This window comes from Argopecten irradians, chromosome 1, assembly GCF_041381155.1.
Source record: "Argopecten irradians isolate NY chromosome 1, Ai_NY, whole genome shotgun sequence".
In the NCBI taxonomy this organism is placed as follows: Eukaryota; Metazoa; Mollusca; class Bivalvia; order Pectinida; family Pectinidae; genus Argopecten; species Argopecten irradians.
In genome coordinates this window covers 3,836,648-3,856,919 of record NC_091134.1, presented here as the reverse complement: position 1 = coordinate 3,856,919, position 20,272 = coordinate 3,836,648, and positions in this window count along the sequence as shown.

The following is a 20,272-nucleotide window of genomic DNA, read 5'->3' as shown; positions in this document are numbered from 1 at the left end:
TGTTACTATTCACACACCAGATAAGAGTACGAGTTAAGGGAGATAATCTTGTTACTATTCACCACACCAGGTAAGAGTTACGAGTTAGGGAGATAATCTTGTTACTATTCACCACACCAGGTAAGAGTACGAGTTAGGGAGATAATCTTGTTACTATTCACCACACCAGGTAAGAGTAAGAGTTAGGGGAGATAATCTTGTTACTATTCACCACACAGATAAGAGTACGAGTTAGGGGAGATAATCTTGTTACTATTCACCACACCAGGTAAGAGTACGAGTTAGGGGAGATAATCTTGTTACTATTCACCACACCAGGTAAGAGTACGAGTTAGGGAGATAATCTTGTTACTATTCACCACACCAGGTAAGAGTTACGAGTTAAGGGAGATAATCTTGTTTACTATTCACCACACAGATAAGATTAAGAGTTACGAGTAAGGGAGATAATCTTGTTACTATTCACCACACCAGGTAAGAGTACGAGTTAAGGGAGATAATCTTGTTACTATTCACCACACCAGGTAAGAGTACGAGTTAGGGGAGATAATCTTGTTACTATTCACCACACCAGGTAAGATTACGAGTAAAGGGAGATAATCTTGTTACTATTCACCACACAGATAAGAGTACAAGTTAAGGGAGATAATCTTGTTACTATCCCCTCCTATTAATCACAGACATAAGTACAATACCTACAAAGTGGCTGACGGTCCTAATGTCTTATTTATGTGATGACCATGTACATATAATTAAAATGGACATATTTAACTCTTTCCGTACAAAAGTGGCGTGACAGAGGTTTGTGATGGATTAGGACAGTGCCGCCTCGCAGCAGACGGTCCAATCTGTCCCCTGTCCCTACAGCTCCAACAACTACATTAGTAAGGCATTCTCTCCTTCCTTAATGTCGCGTTTGAAAAATTGCTAAAGAGTGGATGCCTTGGGTCAAGTCTAGCGACATCAATCTCCATTGTTAGGTGAAATATGCTTTTCTACTTTCCTTCTTTGAACTTACAGAAGTTATTTGTAAGAAAAAGATGGCTGATACATGTAGCATTACTGCAAACTTTATACACTTAAAATAAAAGATGGCAGATAGCATTACAGCATACATTTTACGCTTAATATAAAAGATGACAAATAGCATTACTGAAAGTGCTTTACACTTACAATTTTATATAGAAATTTAGCTGAGAAATTGATATTCACTTAACATTACAATTACAAACAGTAAAACGATAATGATTATAATTAAGACTTATTATGGAGAAATTTATTTTTTAAATCCTTTCCTTTTGACCATGAAAAAAAAAGTACTAATACTTATAATGCGAGACAGTCTAGCTGGGCAGACTGCAGAACTACTATTACTAATAACATATTTATATGTTATTTATCTGATCAGCTTTCCAACAGACATTAGTCTGAAGCTAAATATGATATCCCACATAGCCAACCCTCCAACAACAGACTAACTTCCTGTCTGTTTCATTAATGTGATGAAGAGCGATTTGTTTTGTGGTAGATATTGGATGATCTGTACACCCCAGACCAACTAATAAAGTAGCAAACTGCAAAACCCTCAACATTAATATCCGTCAAGGTCACTCCTTTTTTTCAATGTCAATATAATATATTCAACAATTGCGTAAAGTGAGCTGCAAAATTCTATTAAAAATGTACCAGAGATGTTTGACAAACTATAGTCTTATTAGTGAGGGTAATTACACAATGATTAAATGTATCCTAATCATTCAAAGATGATTTTAAAACTAATTAGGTGAGCAACACAAGAGCATTACCAAGCTCTTTTTGGGAGAAATATAGAGGAATAAAAGAAATGCTATTGCCTAAAGGCAAACAGTGTTCTTTCTTGAAGCTTAATTAAATTAAAGGCAAAACTTTACATAAAGTTCAATTCAAGGGCTGTTCTGACAGTCGATCGGTAGGAGTGCATTGTCTTGCATCAGATAGAAATTGACCAATCACTAGGTGACATTTAGCCTCCCCCAAGCAACTTTTGTAGCATACCACAATGCAAAATTCAGTTATATGCAGTACCCAGACGGCTTGATTGACAGCTAATTTCTAGTAAAATAACTAGCTTAATTAACTAGAACTGTCGCCAGAGTGGACAACGACCCCCCCCCCCCACCCAACACAAACACAAATTTAGTAATTATTCTATTAAAGGCACGATTCAGTGAAGCTAATTCTGTTACATAACCACGAAGCAAAATAAGACATACTGATAAATGTATTGTTCTACATTCCTTATGAAACATATAACAAGAAATATTGACAAATTCCACAACATTGTTAAGTATTTTTATTGATACTGTTGAAATTCCAAATTGTTGATCAATACTATTAAACAGGTACAACATGTACATACGCTGCACCCATACCCGAGCCAAAGTCAAGTCACGTATGTTACACAAATGCAAACAAAATTACCACTGAGGTGTTGATGAAATTATTTTTAGACAAGAACATGCATGCATCTAATAAGATAAACACACTACTGTAAATAGCAATATGAGTAGTTCTAGACAAAAAAATCTTTACTACACTTGCAAAGGCCAGGGTTAGGCAATACAAGACATCCGAACACTATGTGTAATGGCGGACAGTAAGGGAGTTTGAACATTTCACATAAATTTCATTACAGTTGGCTTTTTTTGGCATAACACAGTAAAACCAACTAGTATAATTTCCATAAGAACTGGTTTGTTTCCGAAATATGTGCAAATTTTAATGTACTCTTAGACTGAATTGTCCCTTTAACAAAATCTGTCAAGCAAAGTTGTGTCTACAGACAGACTGACAGACAGTTAGCCCAATTCCAGTATATATCCCCCTTAACTACATTGCAGGGGGTATAACTATAACTAAACTTGGTTTTCCTTTTGGTAATTTGCTCTTAAACTTGTACCAGCTAGGCCAAACTTGATCATACACTAAATCATGGTTATATTGAACCTCTGGGAATCAATGAAATCACTTTGTAAACTTAGTTTTTTATATAAGCAATACAGACATTTTAAAAGGAATACTGACAGGGGAATAAAAATGACTATGTTCTAACTAAGAAAATTCATTGTAACCATGTTCGTTATAAAAATGTTTTATTATATACCTAACCTTATTCTTTATTGCGCTGATATCGGTTAAACAGGAACTTTCACAAGTGGAAAACCCTACATGATTAAATATTAACTTTGTATTACCAAAACAGCATCAGTCATATGTATAATTTGGTGTCAATCCAACAACCTCTCTCAACCTGCTCTCCTTTGTGTTTAATTCCATGACACGGGTGTATCAAGCTTTGATTTCTCAAGCAGTGTCAATAGCACTTACATCCATAAGGTTCATTGACACATGTTTTTTATGACTCTGAAGAATAGTCACAAAGAAGTTCCAGACTGAAACCATCTGCTATTTCTCAGATTGGCTAGGATTGCATGTTATGTTTGATTCAACCAGGAAAAATCTGACTTATGACATTTTGATTTGACCAATTCATGTGAAGGTTGTGTGGTTTCTGTAAAAGTGCCAATATTATGTTATTGCATGTAGTATTGATGTTAGAAAACAAGATCTTTCAACAACTTTGTATAACCTTCCTCTCTAGGAATACAGATTAATGAGGGAAAGTCTTCCATAAATGTCAACGGCATACAGATCAACATCCTACGGCAGCTTGATATAACACCCATTTTGTATGATACTGCACAGTAACCAAGAGGTCTAGAGGGCCTGTAACAATGATAGAATTAACATCCTACGGAAGCTTGATATAACACCCATTTTGTATGATTCTGTGTAAGAGGCCCAGAGGGCCTGTGGTACAGGTAACGATTTACAGATCAACATCCTAAAGAAGCTTTATGTAATACCCATTCTGTATGATTCTGTGCATCAAGAGACCCAGATGGCCTGTAGCAATCACTTAAAGCTAAAATCATTCATTTGAACAAATGGAAAAGCACTAACTCTGGTAACCCATCTAAACCAGTTAAATGTCAATAGATATAAGGCATCTGGACTGGGGTTCCTTTGTCTGTCTTTAAATATTTTTATTTAGGTTTAAACATTTGTGGTATTGTTTTAAAATATTGGTCAAGATTATTATTGAGGTACAGCATCACAACTACCAATAAAATATTTTCGTATTCCACGATTGATAAGGATTTTTCCCTGTAAAACAAACACATGATTGACCTTGTCTCCAACAATGGAATCCCAGAAGACAAGTAATCAAACATCATCCCAGATGACATAGTACCAGTGTCCAAACATCGGAGAATTAGTGTGGACCGTGGCTAATACACCAGATGTTTATAGCATCACATGATTCGTAAAAGATAAACACAATTACGGTATGAAGATAAGCCAAGCCTCTGGAGAGCTGGTCTCAGGTTCGTGACAGAGAAATGAACCGGCCTCTGTACCATTACCTTAACAGTACTGTGATTGTGTACTCTGTGTACACTGCCGGGGTTGTGTTCAGTGTCCTATCGACCCCTAAGGACCAACTGTCCCCGATCAGGACACTAGAAATACCCTTTATTACGTGAATCAGACCAAGTACCTTTGGAGCTGGTTCTGAGTAAGATAGCAATCATGATATTTATGGAGGTATAGGTCTATACTCAAACAATAGTATAATCCATTTGAAAAAAAAAACTATCTGTATCTTTGAGTTTCAAACATATAGTTTGCTATTCCCAGGTAGTTCCATGTCCTGTCCTACAGATAAGCTCCATAGCTGAGGTGGTGGCCTTTACTATCTACAGTTGTTCTAGTAGTTTAACAAAAGCAGAAGACTTGAACCCCTCTGGAACCCCCAACAGGACTGATTTTCATGATTATAACCAAAATATTGCCATGTAAATCTTGTTCTAATGGTTTGGAGCTGGTATGAATCACTCTTGTAATCATGATCATATTCTCAGTAAACATTCGAACCATTAATTAAAATCTGAGGCCATACAACCTACAAAGTCAGTTGTGAATAATAGAATCTTACATGTCTGTCAAGTGGACAGGGATAACGCCGACAATAGGCATTGCATGTATTGATGATGTCATATCATTGTCTAGCACGTGTGAGCCTGTCTTTTCCCTTACCCCTGGTAAAAGACAGAGTTATCTTTTCCCTAGCAACTGCAGGATAACCCTGTCAAGTATGGGAGAAAAAGGTGAGATTGTCCAGTAGGAAAAGAAAGTGAAAACATGACCTGGGCTGAATCCTCTAACATGTAGACAGACTCTTAGCTAAGGCACCAATATCTCAGGTATCAGTGTCAACATGTAGACAGACTCTTAGCTAAGGCACCAATATCTAACAGGTATCAGTGTCAACATGTAGACAGACTCAGCTAAGGTACCAATATCTAACAGGTATCAGTGTCAACATGTAGACAGACTCAGCTAAGGCACCAATATCTAACAGGTATCAGTGTCAACATGTAGACAGACTCAGCTAAGGACACCAATATCTAACAGGTATCAGTGTCAACATGTAGACAGACTCAGCTAAGACACCAATATCTAACAGGTATCAGTGTCAACATGTAGACAGACTTAGCTAAGGCACCAATATCTAACAGGTATCAGTGTCAACATGTAGACAGACTCAGCTAAGGCACCAATATCTAACAGGTATCAGTGTCAACATGTAGACAGACTTAGCTAAGGCACCAATATCTAACAGGTATCAGTGTCAACATGTAGACAGACTTAGCTAAGACACCAATATCTAACAGGTATCAGTGTCAACATGTAGACAGACTCAGCTAAGGCACCAATATCTAACAGGTATCAGTGTCAACATGTAGACAGACTCAGCTAAGGCACCAATATCTAACAGGTATCAGTGTAACATGTAGACAGACTTAGCTAAGGCACCAATATCTAACAGGTATCAGTGTCAACATGTAGACAGACTCAGCTAAGGCACCAATATCTAACAGGTATCAGTGTCAACATGTAGACAGACTCAGCTAAGGCACCAATATCTAACAGGTATCAGTGTCAACATGTAGACAGACTCAGCTAAGCACCCAATATCTAACAGGTATCAGTGTCAACATGTAGACAGACTCAGCTAAGGCACCAATATCTAACAGGTATCAGTGTCAACATGTAGACAGACTCAGCTAAGACACCAATATCTAACAGGTATCAGTGTCAACATGTAGACAGACTCAGCTAAGGCACCAATATCTAACAGGTATCAGTGTCAACATGTAGACAGACTCAGCTAAGGCACCAATATCTAACAGGTATCAGTGTCAACATGTAGACAGACTCAGCTAAGGCACCAATATCTAACAGGTATCAGTGTCAACATGTAGACAGACTCAGCTAAGACACCAATATCTAACAGGTATCAGTGTCAACATGTAGACAGACTCAGCTAAGGCACCAATATCTAACAGGTATCAGTGTCAACATGTAGACAGACTCAGCTAAGGCACCAATATCTAACAGGTATCAGTGTCAACATGTAGACAGACTCAGCTAAGGCACCAATATCTAACAGGTATCAGTGTCAACATGTAGACAGACTCAGCTAAGGCACCAATATCTAACAGGTATCAGTGTCAACATGTAGACAGACTCAGCTAAGGCACCAATATCTAACAGGTATCAGTGTCAACATGTAGACAGACTCAGCTAAGGCACCAATATCTAACAGGTATCAGTGTCAACATGTAGACAGACTCAGCTAAGGCACCAATATCTAACAGGTATCAGTGTCAACATGTAGACAGACTTAGCTAAGGCACCAATATCTAACAGGTATCAGTGTCAACATGTAGACAGACTCAGCTAAGGCACCAATATCTAACAGGTATCAGTGTCAACATGTAGACAGACTCAGCTAAGGCACCAATATCTAACAGGTATCAGTGTCAACATGTAGACACCAATATCTAACAGGTATCAGTGTCAACATGTAGACAGACTTAGCTAAGGCACCAATATCTAACAGGTATCAGTGTCAACATGTAGACAGACTCAGCTAAGGCACCAATATCTAACAGGTATCAGTGTCAACATGTAGACAGACTCAGCTAAGGCACCAATATCTAACAGGTATCAGTGTCAACATGTAGACAGACTCAGCTAAGGCACCAATATCTAACAGGTATCAGTGTCAACATGTAGACAGACTCAGCTAAGGCACCAATATCTAACAGGTATCAGTGTCAACATGTAGACAGACTCAGCTAAGACACCAATATCTAACAGGTATCAGTGTCAACATGTAGACAGACTCAGCTAAGGCACCAATATCTAACAGGTATCAGTGTCAACATGTAGACAGACTTAGCTAAGGCACCAATATCTAACAGGTATCAGTGTCAACATGTAGACAGACTCAGCTAAGGCACCAATATCTAACAGGTATCAGTGTCAACATGTAGACAGACTCAGCTAAGGCACCAATATCTAACAGGTATCAGTGTCAACATGTAGACAGACTCAGCTAAGACACCAATATCTAACAGGTATCAGTGTCAACATGTAGACAGACTCAGCTAAGGCACCAATATCTAACAGGTATCAGTGTCAACATGTAGACAGACTCAGCTAAGGCACCAATATCTAACAGGTATCAGTGTCAACATGTAGACAGACTCAGCTAAGGCACCAATATCTAACAGGTATCAGTGTCAACATGTAGACAGACTCAGCTAAGGCACCAATATCTAACAGGTATCAGTGTCAACATGTAGACAGACTCAGCTAAGGCACCAATATCTAACAGGTATCAGTGTCAACATGTAGACAGACTCAGCTAAGGCACCAATATCTAACAGGTATCAGTGTCAACATGTAGACAGACTCAGCTAAGGCACCAATATCTAACAGGTATCAGTGTCAACATGTAGACAGACTCAGCTAAGGCACCAATATCTAACAGGTATCAGTGTCAACATGTAGACAGACTCAGCTAAGACACCAATATCTAACAGGTATCAGTGTCAACATGTAGACAGACTCAGCTAAGGCACCAATATCTAACAGGTATCAGTGTCAACATGTAGACAGACTCAGCTAAGGCACCAATATCTAACAGGTATCAGTGTCAACATGTAGACAGACTCAGCTAAGGCACCAATATCTAACAGGTATCAGTGTCAACATGTAGACAGACTCAGCTAAGACACCAATATCTAACAGGTATCAGTGTCAACATGTAGACAGACTCAGCTAAGGCACCAATATCTAACAGGTATCAGTGTCAACATGTAGACAGACTCAGCTAAGGCACCAATATCTAACAGGTATCAGTGTCAACATGTAGACAGACTCAGCTAAGGCACCAATATCTAACAGGTATCAGTGTCAACATGTAGACAGACTCAGCTAAGGTACCAATATCTAACAGGTATCAGTGTCAACATGTAGACAGACTCAGCTAAGGCACCAATATCTAACAGGTATCAGTGTCAACATGTAGACAGACTTAGCTAAGGCACCAATATCTAACAGGTATCAGTGTCAACATGTAGACAGACTCAGCTAAGGCACCAATATCTAACAGGTATCAGTGTCAACATGTAGACAGACTCAGCTAAGGCACCAATATCTAACAGGTATCAGTGTCAACATGTAGACAGACTTAGCTAAGACACCAATATCTAACAGGTATCAGTGTCAACATGTAGACAGACTCAGCTAAGGCACCAATATCTAACAGGTATCAGTGTCAACATGTAGACAGACTCAGCTAAGGCACCAATATCTAACAGGTATCAGTGTCAACATGTAGACAGACTCAGCTAAGGCACCAATATCTAACAGGTATCAGTGTCAACATGTAGACAGACTCAGCTAAGGCACCAATATCTAACAGGTATCAGTGTCAACATGTAGACAGACTCAGCTAAGGCACCAATATCTAACAGGTATCAGTGTCAACATGTAGACAGACTCAGCTAAGGCACCAATATCTAACAGGTATCAGTGTCAACATGTAGACAGACTTAGCTAAGGCACCAATATCTAACAGGTATCAGTGTCAACATGTAGACAGACTCAGCTAAGACACCAATATCTAACAGGTATCAGTGTCAACATGTAGACAGACTCAGCTAAGACACCAATATCTAACAGGTATCAGTGTCAACATGTAGACAGACTCAGCTAAGGCACCAATATCTAACAGGTATCAGTGTCAACATGTAGACAGACTCAGCTAAGGCACCAATATCTAACAGGTATCAGTGTCAACATGTAGACAGACTCAGCTAAGGCACCAATATCTAACAGGTATCAGTGTCAACATGTAGACAGACTCAGCTAAGGCACCAATATCTAACAGGTATCAGTGTCAACATGTAGACAGACTTAGCTAAGGCACCAATATCTAACAGGTATCAGTGTCAACATGTAGACAGACTCAGCTAAGGCACCAATATCTAACAGGTATCAGTGTCAACATGTAGACAGACTTAGCTAAGGCACCAATATCTAACAGGTATCAGTGTCAACATGTAGACAGACTCAGCTAAGGCACCAATATCTAACAGGTATCAGTGTCAACATGTAGACAGACTAGCACACTAAGGTACCAATATCTAACAGGTATCAGTGTCAACATGTAGACAGACTCAGCTAAGGCACCAATATCTAACAGGTATCAGTGTCAACATGTAGACAGACTCAGCTAAGGCACCAATATCTAACAGGTATCAGTGTCAACATGTAGACAGACTCAGCTAAGGCACCAATATCTAACAGGTATCAGTGTCAACATGTAGACAGACTCAGCTAAGGCACCAATATCTAACAGGTATCAGTGTCAACATGTAGACAGACTCAGCTAAGACACCAATATCTAACAGGTATCAGTGTCAACATGTAGACAGACTTAGCTAAGGCACCAATATCTAACAGGTATCAGTGTCAACATGTAGACAGACTCAGCTAAGACACCAATATCTAACAGGTATCAGTGTCAACATGTAGACAGACTCAGCTAAGGCACCAATATCTAACAGGTATCAGTGTCAACATGTAGACAGACTCAGCTAAGACACCAATATCTAACAGGTATCAGTGTCAACATGTAGACAGACTCAGCTAAGGCACCAATATCTAACAGGTATCAGTGTCAACATGTAGACAGACTAAGCTAAGGCACCAATATCTAACAGGTATCAGTGTCAACATGTAGACAGACTCAGCTAAGGCACCAATATCTAACAGGTATCAGTGTCAACATGTAGACAGACTCAGCTAAGGCACCAATATCTAACAGGTATCAGTGTCAACATGTAGACAGACTCAGCTAAGGCACCAATATCTAACAGGTATCAGTGTCAACATGTAGACAGACTCAGCTAAGGCACCAATATCTAACAGGTATCAGTGTCAACATGTAGACAGACTCAGCTAAGGTACCAATATCTAACAGGTATCAGTGTCAACATGTAGACAGACTCAGCTAAGGCACCAATATCTAACAGGTATCAGTGTCAACATGTAGACAGACTCAGCTAAGGCACCAATATCTAACAGGTATCAGTGTCAACATGTAGACAGACTCAGCTAAGGCACCAATATCTAACAGGTATCAGTGTCAACATGTAGACAGACTCAGCTAAGGCACCAATATCTAACAGGTATCAGTGTCAACATGTAGACAGACTCAGCTAAGGCACCAATATCTAACAGGTATCAGTGTCAACATGTAGACAGACTCAGCTAAGGCACCAATATCTAACAGGTATCAGTGTCAACATGTAGACAGACTCAGAGCTAAGCTAAGGCACCAATATCTAACAGGTACCAGTGCCAACATGTAGACAGACTCAGCTAGGACACCAATATCTAACAGGTATCAGTGTCAACATGTAGACAGACTCAGCTAAGGCACCAATATCTAACAGGTATCAGTGTCAACATGTAGACAGACTCAGCTAAGGCACCAATATCTAACAGGTATCAGTGTCAACATGTAGACAGACTCAGCTAAGGCACCAATATCTAACAGGTATCAGTGTCAACATGTAGACAGACTTAGCTAAGACACCAATATCTAACAGGTATCAGTGTCAACATGTAGACAGACTCAGAGCTAAGACACCAATATCTAACAGGTATCAGTGTCAACATGTAGACAGACTTAGCTAAGGCACCAATATCTAACAGGTATCAGTGTCAACATGTAGACAGACTCAGCTAAGCACCAATATCTAACAGGTATCAGTGTCAACATGTAGACAGACTCAGCTAAGGCACCAATATCTAACAGGTAACAGGTATCAGTGTCAACATGTAGACAGACTAACAGTACTAAGTGACAGACCTAAGCACCAATATCTAACAGGTATCAGTGTCAACATGTAGACAGACTCAGCTAAGGCACCAATATCTAACAGGTATCAGTGTCAACATGTAGACAGACTCAGCTAAGGCACCAATATCTAACAGGTATCAGTGTCAACATGTAGACAGACTCAGCTAAGACACCAATATCTAACAGGTATCAGTGTCAACATGTAGACAGACTCAGCTAAGGCACCAATATCTAACAGGTATCAGTGTCAACATGTAGACAGACTCAGCTAAGGCACCAATATCTAACAGGTATCAGTGTCAACATGTAGACAGACTCAGCTAAGGCACCAATATCTAACAGGTATCAGTGTCAACATGTAGACAGACTAGCTAAGGCACCAATATCTAACAGGTATCAGTGTCAACATGTAGACAGACTCAGCTAAGGCACCAATATCTAACAGGTATCAGTGTCAACATGTAGACAGACTCAGCTAAGGCACCAATATCTAACAGGTATCAGTGTCAACATGTAGACAGACTCAGCTAAGGCACCAATATCTAACAGGTATCAGTGTCAACATGTAGACAGACTCAGCTAAGGCACCAATATCTAACAGGTATCAGTGTCAACATGTAGACAGACTCAGCTAAGGCACCAATATCTAACAGGTATCAGTGTCAACATGTAGACAGACTCAGCTAAGGCACCAATATCTAACAGGTATCAGTGTCAACATGTAGACAGACTCAGCTAAGGCACCAATATCTAACAGGTATCAGTGTCAACATGTAGACAGACTCAGCTAAGGCACCAATATCTAACAGGTATCAGTGTCAACATGTAGACAGACTCAGCTAAGGCACCAATATCTAACAGGTATCAGTGTCAACATGTAGACAGACTCAGCTAAGGCACCAATATCTAACAGGTATCAGTGTCAACATGTAGACAGACTCAGCTAAGGCACCAATATCTAACAGGTATCAGTGTCAACATGTAGACAGACTCAGCTAAGGCACCAATATCTAACAGGTATCAGTGTCAACATGTAGACAGACTCAGCTAAGGCACCAATATCTAACAGGTATCAGTGTCAACATGTAGACAGACTCAGCTAAGGCACCAATATCTAACAGGTATCAGTGTCAACATGTAGACAGACTTAGCTAAGGCACCAATATCTAACAGGTATCAGTGTCAACATGTAGACAGACTCAGCTAAGACACCAATATCTAACAGGTATCAGTGTCAACATGTAGACAGACTTAGCTAAGGCACCAATATCTAACAGGTATCAGTGTCAACATGTAGACAGACTCAGCTAAGGCACCAATATCTAACAGGTATCAGTGTCAACATGTAGACAGACATTAGTAAGGCACACCAATATCTAACAGGTATCAGTGTCAACATGTAGACAGACTAGCTAAGCACAATCAGCTAACAGACTGCAGCACCAATATCTAACAGGTATCAGTGTCAACATGTAGACAGACTCAGCTAAGGCACCAATATCTAACAGGTATCAGTGTCAACATGTAGACAGACTCAGCTAAGGCACCAATATCTAACAGGTATCAGTGTCAACATGTAGACAGACTTAGCTAAGGCACCAATATCTAACAGGTATCAGTGTCAACATGTAGACAGACTTAGCTAAGGCACCAATATCTAACAGGTATCAGTGTCAACATGTAGACAGACTTAGCTAAGGCACCAATATCTAACAGGTATCAGTGTCAACATGTAGACAGACTCAGCTAAGGCACCAATATCTAACAGGTATCAGTGTCAACATGTAGACAGACTCAGCTAAGGCACCAATATCTAACAGGTATCAGTGTCAACATGTAGACAGACTCAGCTAAGGCACCAATATCTAACAGGTATCAGTGTCAACATGTAGACAGACTTAGCTAAGGCACCAATATCTAACAGGTATCAGTGTCAACATGTAGACAGACTCAGCTAAGGCACCAATATCTAACAGGTATCAGTGTCAACATGTAGACAGACTTAGCTAAGACACCAATATCTAACAGGTATCAGTGTCAACATGTAGACAGACTCAGCTAAGGCACCAATATCTAACAGGTATCAGTGTCAACATGTAGACAGACTCAGCTAAGGCACCAATATCTAACAGGTATCAGTGTCAACATGTAGACAGACTCAGCTAAGGCACCAATATCTAACAGGTATCAGTGTCAACATGTAGACAGACTCAGCTAAGGCACCAATATCTAACAGGTATCAGTGTCAACATGTAGACAGACTCAGCTAAGGCACCAATATCTAACAGGTATCAGTGTCAACATGTAGACAGACTCAGCTAAGGCACCAATATCTAACAGGTACCAGTGTCAACATGTAGACAGACTCAGCTAAGGCACCAATATCTAACAGGTAGGTCACAGTGTCAACATGTAGACAGACTCAGCTAAGGCACCAATATCTAACAGGTATCAGTGTCAACATGTAGACAGACTCAGCTAAGGCACCAATATCTAACAGGTATCAGTGTCAACATGTAGACAGACTCAGCTAAGGCACCAATATCTAACAGGTATCAGTGTCAACATGTAGACAGACTCAGCTAAGGCACCAATATCTAACAGGTATCAGTGTCAACATGTAGACAGACTCAGCTAAGACACCAATATCTAACAGGTATCAGTGTCAACATGTAGACAGACTTAGCTAAGGCACCAATATCTAACAGGTATCAGTGTCAACATGTAGACAGACTCAGCTAAGGCACCAATATCTAACAGGTATCAGTGTCAACATGTAGACAGACTCAGCTAAGGCACCAATATCTAACAGGTATCAGTGTCAACATGTAGACAGACTCAGCTAAGGCACCAATATCTAACAGGTATCAGTGTCAACATGTAGACAGACTCAGCTAAGGCACCAATATCTAACAGGTATCAGTGTCAACATGTAGACAGACTCAGCTAAGGTACCAATATCTAACAGGTATCAGTGTCAACATGTAGACAGACTCAGCTAAGGTACCAATATCTAACAGGTATCAGTGTCAACATGTAGACAGACTCAGCTAAGGCACCAATATCTAACAGGTATCAGTGTCAACATGTAGACAGACTCAGCTAAGGCACCAATATCTAACAGGTATCAGTGTCAACATGTAGACAGACTCAGCTAAGGACACCAATATCTAACAGGTATCAGTGTCAACATGTAGACAGACTCAGCTAAGGCACCAATATCTAACAGGTATCAGTGTCAACATGTAGACAGACTCAGCTAAGGCACCAATATCTAACAGGTATCAGTGTCAACATGTAGACAGACTCAGCTAAGGCACCAATATCTAACAGGTATCAGTGTCAACATGTAGACAGACTTAGCTAAGGCACCAATATCTAACAGGTATCAGTGTCAACATGTAGACAGACTCAGCTAAGCACAATATCTATCAGTTCAACATGAGACAACTACTAAGCACCAATATCTAACAGGTATCAGTGTCAACATGTAGACAGACTCAGCTAAGGCACCAATATCTAACAGGTATCAGTGTCAACATGTAGACAGACTCAGCTAAGGCACCAATATCTAACAGGTATCAGTGTCAACATGTAGACAGACTCAGCTAAGGCACCAATATCTAACAGGTATCAGTGTCAACATGTAGACAGACTCAGCTAAGGCACCAATATCTAACAGGTATCAGTGTCAACATGTAGACAGACTTAGCTAAGGCACCAATATCTAACAGGTATCAGTGTCAACATGTAGACAGACTTAGCTAAGGCACCAATATCTAACAGGTATCAGTGTCAACATGTAGACAGACTCAGCTAAGGCACCAATATCTAACAGGTATCAGTGTCAACATGTAGACAGACTCAGCTAAGGCACCAATATCTAACAGGTATCAGTGTCAACATGTAGACAGACTCAGCTAAGGCACCAATATCTAACAGGTATCAGTGTCAACATGTAGACAGACTCAGCTAAGGCACCAATATCTAACAGGTATCAGTGTCAACATGTAGACAGACTCAGCTAAGGCACCAATATCTAACAGGTATCAGTGTCAACATGTAGACAGACTCAGCTAAGGCACCAATATCTAACAGGTATCAGTGTCAACATGTAGACAGACTCAGCTAAGGCACCAATATCTAACAGGTATCAGTGTCAACATGTAGACAGACTCAGCTAAGGCACCAATATCTAACAGGTATCAGTGTCAACATGTAGACAGACTCAGCTAAGGCACCAATATCTAACAGGTATCAGTGTCAACATGTAGACAGACTCAGCTAAGGCACCAATATCTAACAGGTATCAGTGTCAACATGTAGACAGACTCAGCTAAGGCACCAATATCTAACAGGTATCAGTGTCAACATGTAGACAGACTCAGCTAAGGCACCAATATCTAACAGGTATCAGTGTCAACATGTAGACAGACTCAGCTAAGGCACCAATATCTAACAGGTATCAGTGTCAACATGTAGACAGACTCAGCTAAGGCACCAATATCTAACAGGTATCAGTGTCAACATGTAGACAGACTTAGCTAAGGCACCAATATCTAACAGGTATCAGTGTCAACATGTAGACAGACTCAGCTAAGCACACCAATATCTAACAGGTATCAGTGTCAACATGTAGACAGACTCAGCTAAGGCACCAATATCTAACAGGTACCAGTGTCAACATGTAGACAGACTCAGCTAAGGCACCAATATCTAACAGGTACCAGTGTCAACATGTAGACAGACTCAGCTAAGGCACCAATATCTAACAGGTATCAGTGTCAACATGTAGACAGACTCAGCTAAGACACCAATATCTAACAGGTATCAGTGTCAACATGTAGACAGACTCAGCTAAGACACCAATATCTAACAGGTATCAGTGTCAACATGTAGACAGACTCAGCTAAGACACCAATATCTAACAGGTATCAGTGTCAACATGTAGACAGACTTAGCTAAGGCACCAATATCTAACAGGTATCAGTGTCAACATGTAGACAGACTCAGCTAAGACACCAATATCTAACAGGTATCAGTGTCAACATGTAGACAGACTCAGCTAAGGCACCAATATCTAACAGGTATCAGTGTCAACATGTAGACAGACTCAGCTAAGGCACCAATATCTAACAGGTATCAGTGTCAACATGTAGACAGACTCAGCTAAGGCACCCAATATCTAACAGGTATCAGTGTCAACATGTAGACAGACTCAGCTAAGGCACCAATATCTAACAGGTATCAGTGTCAAACATGTAGACAGACTCAGCTAAGGCACACAATATCTAACAGGTATCAGTGTCAACATGTAGACAGACTCAGCTAAGGCACCAATATCTAACAGGTATCAGTGTCAACATGTAGACAGACTTAGCTAAGGCACCAATATCTAACAGGTATCAGTGTCAACATGTAGACAGACTCAGCTAAGGCACCAATATCTAACAGGTATCAGTGTCAACATGTAGACAGACTCAGCTAAGGCACCAATATCTAACAGGTATCAGTGTCAACATGTAGACAGACAGCTAAGCACAATATCTAACAGGTATCAGTGTCAACATGTAGACAGACTAGCTAGCACCAATATCTAACAGGTATCAGTGTCAACATGTAGACAGACTCAGCTAAGGCACCAATATCTAACAGGTATCAGTGTCAACATGTAGACAGACTCAGCTAAGGCACCAATATCTAACAGGTATCAGTGTCAACATGTAGACAGACTCAGCTAAGGTACCAATATCTAACAGGTATCAGTGTCAACATGTAGACAGACTTAGCTAAGGCACCAATATCTAACAGGTATCAGTGTCAACATGTAGACAGACTCAGCTAAGGCACCAATATCTAACAGGTATCAGTGTCAACATGTAGACAGACTCAGCTAAGGCACCAATATCTAACAGGTATCAGTGTCAACATGTAGACAGACTCAGCTAAGGCACCAATATCTAACAGGTATCAGTGTCAACATGTAGACAGACTTAGCTAAGGCACCAATATCTAACAGGTATCAGTGTCAACATGTAGACAGACTCAGCTAAGGCACCAATATCTAACAGGTATCAGTGTCAACATGTAGACAGACTCAGCTAAGGCACCAATATCTAACAGGTATCAGTGTCAACATGTAGACAGACTTAGCTAAGGCACCAATATCTAACAGGTATCAGTGTCAACATGTAGACAGACTCAGCTAAGACACCAATATCTAACAGGTATCAGTGTCAACATGTAGACAGACTTAGCTAAGGCACCAATATCTAACAGGTATCAGTGTCAACATGTAGACAGACTTAGCTAAGGCACCAATATCTAACAGGTATCAGTGTCAACATGTAGACAGACTCAGCTAAGGCACCAATATCTAACAGGTATCAGTGTCAACATGTAGACAGACTCAGCTAAGACACCAATATCTAACAGGTATCAGTGTCAACATGTAGACAGACTCAGCTAAGGCACCAATATCTAACAGGTATCAGTGTCAACATGTAGACAGACTCAGCTAAGGCACCAATATCTAACAGGTATCAGTGTCAACATGTAGACAGACTTAGCTAAGGCACCAATATCTAACAGGTATCAGTGTCAACATGTAGACAGACTCAGCTAAGGCACCAATATCTAACAGGTACCAGTGTCAACATGTAGACAGACTCAGCTAAGGCACCAATATCTAACAGGTATCAGTGTCAACATGTAGACAGACTCAGCTAAGGCACCAATATCTAACAGGTATCAGTGTCAACATGTAGACAGACTCAGCTAAGGCACCAATATCTAACAGGTATCAGTGTCAACATGTAGACAGACTTAGCTAAGGTACCAATATCTAACAGGTATCAGTGTCAACATGTAGACAGACTCAGCTAAGGCACCAATATCTAACAGGTATCAGTGTCAACATGTAGACAGACTCAGCTAAGGCACCAATATCTAACAGGTATCAGTGTCAACATGTAGACAGACTCAGCTAAGGCACCAATATCTAACAGTATCAGTGCAACATGTATTAGCAGTATCTAACAGTATCAGTGTCAACATGTAGACAGACTCAGCTAAGGCACCAATATCTAACAGGTATCAGTGTCAACATGTAGACAGACTCAGCTAAGGCACTTGAATATCTAACAGGTACCAGTGTCAACATGTAGACAGACTCAGCTAAGGCACTTGAATATCTAACAGGTATCAGTGTCAACATGTAGACAGACTCAGCTAAGACACCAATATCTAACAGGTATCAGTGTCAACATGTAGACAGACTCAGCTAAGGCACCAATATCTAACAGGTATCAGTGTCAACATGTAGACAGACTCAGCTAAGGCACCAATATCTAACAGGTATCAGTGTCAACATGTAGACAGACTCAGCTAAGGCACCAATATCTAACAGGTATCAGTGTCAACATGTAGACAGACTCAGCTAAGGCACAAATATCTAACAGGTATCAGTGTCAACATGTAGACAGACTCAGCTAAGGCACCAATATCTAACAGGTATCAGTGTCAACATGTAGACAGACTCAGCTAAGGCACCAATATCTAACAGGTATCAGTGTCAACATGTAGACAGACTCAGCTAAGGCACCAATATCTAACAGGTATCAGTGTCAACATGTAGACAGACTCAGCTAAGGCACCAATATCTAACAGGTATCAGTGTCAACATGTAGACAGACTCAGCTAAGGCACCAATATCTAACAGGTATCAGTGTCAACATGTAGACAGACTCAGCTAAGGCACCAATATCTAACAGGTATCAGTGTCAACATGTAGACAGACTCAGCTAAGGCACCAATATCTAACAGGTATCAGTGTCAACATGTAGACAGACTTAGCTAAGGCACCAATATCTAACAGGTATCAGTGTCAACATGTAGACAGACTCAGCTAAGGTACCAATATCTAACAGGTATCAGTGTCAACATGTAGACAGACTCAGCTAAGGCACCAATATCTAACAGGTATCAGTGTCAACATGTAGACAGACTCAGCCTAAGGCACCAATATCTAACAGGTATCAGTGTCAACATGTAGACAGACTCAGCTAAGGCACCAATATCTAACAGGTATCAGTGTCAACATGTAGACAGACAAGCTAAGGCACCAATATCTAACAGGTATCAGTGTCAACATGTAGACAGACTCAGCTAAGGCACCAATATCTAACAGGTATCAGTGTCAACATGTAGACAGACTCAGCTAAGGCACCAATATCTAACAGGTATCAGTGTCAACATGTAGACAGACTTAGCTAAGGCACCAATATCTAACAGGTATCAGTGTCAACATGTAGACAGACTCAGCTAAGGCACCAATATCTAACAGGTATCAGTGTCAACATGTAGACAGACTCAGCTAAGACACCAATATCTAACAGGTATCAGTGTCAACATGTAGACAGACTTAGCTAAGGCACCAATATCTAACAGGTATCAGTGTCAACATGTAGACAGACTCAGCTAAGGCACCAATATCTAACAGGTATCAGTGTCAACATGTAGACAGACTCAGCTAAGACACCAATATCTAACAGGTATCAGTGTCAACATGTAGACAGACTTAGCTAAGGCACCAATATCTAACAGGTATCAGTGTCAACATGTAGACAGACTCAGCTAAGACACCAATATCTAACAGGTATCAGTGTCAACATGTAGACAGACTTAGCTAAGGCACCAATATCTAACAGGTATCAGTGTCAACATGTAGACAGACTTAGCTAAGGCACCAATATCTAACAGGTATCAGTGTCAACATGTAGACAGACTCAGCTAAGGCACCAATATCTAACAGGTATCAGTGTCAACATGTAGACAGACTCAGCTAAGGCACCAATATCTAACAGGTATCAGTGTCAACATGTAGACAGACTCAGCTAAGGCACCAATATCTAACAGGTATCAGTGTCAACATGTAGACAGACT